This window comes from Cervus elaphus, chromosome 25 (genome assembly GCF_910594005.1).
Source record: "Cervus elaphus chromosome 25, mCerEla1.1, whole genome shotgun sequence".
NCBI lineage: Eukaryota > Metazoa > Chordata > Mammalia > Artiodactyla > Cervidae > Cervus > Cervus elaphus.
In genome coordinates this window covers 64,395,809-64,401,211 of record NC_057839.1, presented here as the reverse complement: position 1 = coordinate 64,401,211, position 5,403 = coordinate 64,395,809, and positions in this window count along the sequence as shown.

Below are 5,403 nucleotides of genomic sequence, written 5' to 3'. Positions count from 1 at the left end.
AAACAACGAAAACAGGCACAACTACCTGCCTTTTAAAAACTCGTTGCTTTCTCTGGTTATCTCAAGGTCAAGGAGCCAAAGGTACCTAGCAACCTCGACTACCGACCACAGAAAATCTATCTTTTCCCTAACTTTTTTATAGATTTACTTGCTCACTGACTAGGCTGGGTTTTGTCTGTGCGGGCTTTTCTCTAGTTGCAGCGCGCAGGCGTCTAGTAGTTGTGGCCTCTCCTTGTGGAGCACCGGTTCCAGGGTGCTCAGACTTCAGTACTTGCAGCACGTGGGCTCAGTAGTTGCGGCTCTCGGGCTCTGGAACACAGACACCATAGGCGTGGTACACGGGCTTAATTGCTCCACAGCATGTGGGATCTTCCTGGACCAGGGATCGAACCCGTGTTTCCTGCACTGGCGGAAGGATTCTTCCCCACAGAGCCACCAGGGAAGCCCAATCTTTGCCATATAACTCTTGAACAAACTCAAGTACCTGACACTCTCTGTTTACATGATCCATACTAATTATGAGAATGTTGCCATAAAGGCTCAGAAAGCTTTCATTCCTGAGAGCTGTGAGAATATCACTTGTCTGAGCCAGTCCTTCCATCAGAAGGTAAGGAGAGGATCCAGGCTGCTCTACGGACCAGAGCCATCAAGGATCTGCGTGTTCCTCCCCATCAGCGCCTCTGTCATGGAGAATCATAACTTGCCTCTGTTTTGCAGGCCCTGGAATAATCCCCCAAATACGCATCTGACCAGCTTGAGTCCCTGTTTCCCTGCGATGGACACATAGCTGTTCTTCTTGGTTTTTAAATTTTTATGGGCGTATAGTTACTTTATAGTGTTGTGTTAGTTCCTACTTACAGCAGTGTGAATCAGCTATGTGTGTACATAGATCCCCTCCTTTTTGGATTTCCTTCCTGTTTAGGTCAACACAGAGCAGAGTAGAGCTCTCCAAGCTATACAGTAGGTTCTCATTAGTTATCCATTTTAGGCATAGTATCAATGACATATATATGTATATACATATACATGCCAGTCCCAGTTTCCCAATTCCTCCCGCCATTCCCTTTTTCCTCTTGGTGTTCATATGTTTGTCTACTACATATGTGTCTGCATTTCTAAAGAAGATGAAATACATATATTATGAAATTGGGTCATTTTGAGAGATGTAGATGGACCCAGAGACTGTCATACAAAGTGAAGTGAGTCACAAAGAGAAAAACAAATATTGTATATTAAGTGGAACCTGGGAAAACTTGGTTTATACATATCTGTTCTGATAATCACTTGGCCTGAAAGCACATTTCTTCTCTTAAAATGTTGTGGAGTTTGTTTGTTTTTTTCTTTTTAATTGAATAACATCCCAGTTTTCACAAGGAGTGTTCAGTAAAGGATTACTCATTTAAATATTATTCACATTGCTCTTCCATTTACAATAAAAGGAATAATAGCAAAGGCATACTTATTCAGCACTTTGTATGAGGCCAGGCCCTTTGCTATGAGTTAAGTTAACTGGATGAATCATATAAAGGACCTTTCAGTATAGGCAGACCTTAGAGATATTGTGGATTCGATTCCAGACCGTTGGATTAAGGTGACTATTGAAATAAAGGCAGTCACATAATTTTTTTTTCTGGTTTCTCAGTGCATGTAAAAGTTACGTGTCTGCTATACCACAGTCTATTAAGTGTGTGAGAGCATTATGTCTAAAAAAATATCTACCCTAATTAAAAAAACAGTTCAGTGCCGGGGTCCGGCCTTGGCAGGATCCAGGGGATACCCTCAGGATGAACGGCGTCGGCGAGAGAGAGAGAGAGAGAGAGAAGACACGTGAGACCAGCCTTGATAGGGCCAAGTTTGCGAGGGAGAGAGAGAGAAAAAGAGAGAGAGAGAATGACCAGACGGGGGTGTTTGCAGGGTCTGGCAGAGTCTGGCAATGCTTTATTTTTTACCGTGGCTTTTATACCCTAAATTAGTACATTTCTAAGGGGAAGATAGTTTAACATTACATCAGCTTGTTCTTCACGAAACCAGGGTGTTTTCTGCATACTTCTTTGTTTATGAGGGTCTTGTACATTATCTTCTGGCCTTGGGGCCTATTGATATTTTATGACCTAGGTGAATGCAAAGCTGTTTTCCGTAATCTATTCTTTAATGAACACAAGGGTCAGTCCTTTTGCAGAAGTTACCAGTTAAATTTATCTAAAAGGTTTACCACAGAAAGACTCTGCAGCTCCAGTGAGGCAGCCCCTGTTTAGCATTCCTGGTTAAAATTAACAATTTTAAACTCTTATTTTTCTAAATCTTTAACTATAACAACTTTTAGAATAATATTTTTATGTTCTCTAATAGGGCTTCCTCACCCCTGAAGGGCTCTGTGCCTATTAGGGCCTTTATGTGATCAGGTTCTTTATGCTGTTTTATGATTAGGGTATTATGAGCAGTCATGCATATTAGTACCAAGGGCATAAACGCATTTGCCAAACAAACTAAAATACCAGCAAAGAAGTTTAAATTAAAACACTCCTTTCACCTTGGATAATCTCATAAAATACCACCACCCGGGAAACTTATTGATTAAAGTTCTAAATTGATTCTTATTTGGAAAGAGATCAGGGAAGGCCATCTGCCTGTGTCACAGAAATTAGGGAGTAGTCTATTGAAGCAAGCATCAGAGAGACAGATATCAACTTTAAGGTGAGCGCTGGGGGCAACTTTTCGGAATCCCTGAAAACCTGATCCGCCTCGCCCGGCAGGTCTTCTCCTCATGACCTTGTCATGGGTGGGATCTCATGTGCTGGCTCCCGGCAGTTCAGCTCAGTCACTCAGGTGTGTCTGACTCTTTGCCACCCTATAGACTGCAGCACGCCAGGCCTTCCCGTCCATCACCAACTCCCGGAGCTCACTCAAACTCATGTCCATTGCTTCAGTGATGCCATTCAACCATCTCATCCTCTGTTGTCCGCTTCTCCTGCCTTCAATCTTTCCCACTATCAAGGCCTTTTCTAATGAGTCAGTTCTCTGCATCAGATGGCCAAAGTATTGGAGCTTCAGCCTCAGCATCAGTCCTTCCAAAGAACATTCAGGACTGATTTCTTTAGGATTGACTGGTTCAAAATCCTTGCATCCCAAGGGACTCTCAAGGGTCTTTTCCAGCACCAGTTTGAAAGCATCAATTCTTTGGCACTCAGTTTTTTTTATGGTTCAACTCTCACATCCATACATGACTAGTGGAAAAACCACAGCTTTGACTGGATGGACCTTTGACAGCAAAGTAGTATCTCTGCTTTTTAATATGCTGCCTAGGTTTGTCATAGCTTTTCTTCCAAGGAGCAAGTGTATTTTAATTTTATGGCTGCAGTCACCATCCGCAGTGATTTTGGAGCCCAATAAAACAAAGTTTTTCACTGTTTCCATTGTTTCCCCATCTATTTGCCGTGAAGTGATGGGACCAGGTGCTATGATCTTCGTTTTTTGAATATTCAGTTTTAAGCCAACTTTTTCACTTTCCTCTTTCACTTTCATCAAGAGGCACTTTAGTTTCTCTTCACTTTTTGCCATAAGGATGATGTCATCTGCATGTCTAAGGTTATTGATATTTCTCCTGGAAGTATTGATTCCAGCTTGTGCTTCATCCAGCCCATCATTTCACATGACGTACTCTGTATATAAGTTAAATGTACAGGGTGACAATATACAACCTTGACATACCTCTTTCCCAATTTGGAACCAGTCTATTGTTCCATATCCAGTTCTAAATTGTTGTTTCTTGACCTGCATACAGATTTCTCAGGAGGCAGGAAAGGTGGTCTGCTATTCCCATCTCTTTAAGATTTCTCCACAGTTTGTTGTGATCCACACAGTCAAAGGTTTTGGCATATTCAATAAAGCAAAGTAGATGTTTTTCTGGAAATCTCTTGCTTTTTCTATGACCCAGCAGATGTTGGCAACTTGATCTCTGGTTCCTTTGCCTTTTCTAAATCCAGCTTGAACATCTGGAAGTTCTCGGTTCAGATACTGTTGAAGCTTAGCGTGGAGAATTTTGAGCATTAGTTTGCTAACGTGTGGAATGAGTACAATCATGTGGTAGTTTGTACAATCTTTGGCATTGCCTTTCTTTGGGACTGGAATGAAAACTGACCTTTTCCAGTCCTGCAGACACTGCCGAGTTTCCCAAATTAGCTGGTATATTGAGTGCAGCATTTTCACAGCATCATATTTTAGGATTTGAAATAGCTCAGCTGGAATGCCATCACCTCTACTAGCTTTGTTCATAGTGATTCTTCCTAAGGTCCACTTGACTTCAAACTCCAGGATGTCTGGCTCTAGGTGAGTTATCACACCATAGTGGTTATCTGGTTCATGAAGATCTTTTTCGTACAGTTCTGTGTATTCTTGCCACCTCTTCTTAATATCTTCTGCTTCTGTTAGGTTCATATCATTTCTGTCCTTCATTGTGCCCATCTTTGCATGAAATGTTCCCTTGGTATCTCCAATTTTCTTGAAGAGATCTCTAGCCTTTCCCATTCTGTTGTTTTCCTCTATTTTCTTTGCACTGATCACTTAGGAAGGCTTTCTTGTCTCTCCTTGCTATTCTTTGGAACTCTGCATTCATATGGATATATCTTTCCTTTTCTCCTTTGCTTTTTGCTTCTCTTCTCTTCATAGTTATTTGTAAGACCTCCTCAGACAGTCATTTTGCTTTTTTGCATTTCTTTTTCTTAGGGATGGTTTTGATCAGCCTCCTGTACAATGTCATGAACCTCTGTCCATAGTTCTTCAGGCACTCTATCAGATTTAATCCCTTGAATCTATTTGTCTCTTCCACTGTATAATCACAAAGGATTTGATTTAGGTCATACCTGAATAGTCTAGTGATTTTCCCTACTTTCTTCAACTTAAGTCTGAATTTGGCAATAAGGAGTTCATGATCTGAGCCACAGTCAGCTCTCACTCTTGTTTTTGCTGACTGTGCAGAGCTTCTCCTTTTTGACTGCAAAGAAAATAATCAATCGGATTTCGATGTTGACCATCTGGTGATGTCCATGTGTAGAGTCTTCTCTTGTGCTGTTGGAAGAGGGTGTTTGCTATGACCAGTGCGTTCTCTTGGCAAAACTGTTAGCCTTTGCCCTGCTTCATTTTGTACTTCAAGGCCAAACTTGCCTGTTACTCCAGGTATCTCTGACTTCCTACTTTTGCATTCCAGTCCCTTATAATGAAAAGGACATCTTTTTTTGGTGTTAGTTCTAGACGGTCTTATAGGTCATCATAGAACCATTCAACTTCAGCTTCTTTGGAATAAGTGGTTGGGGCATAGACTTGGATTACCATGATATTGAATCAAAAAATACTTTATAGCTAAAAAATGTTAACCATCACCCATGCTTTCAGTGAATTGCAATCTTT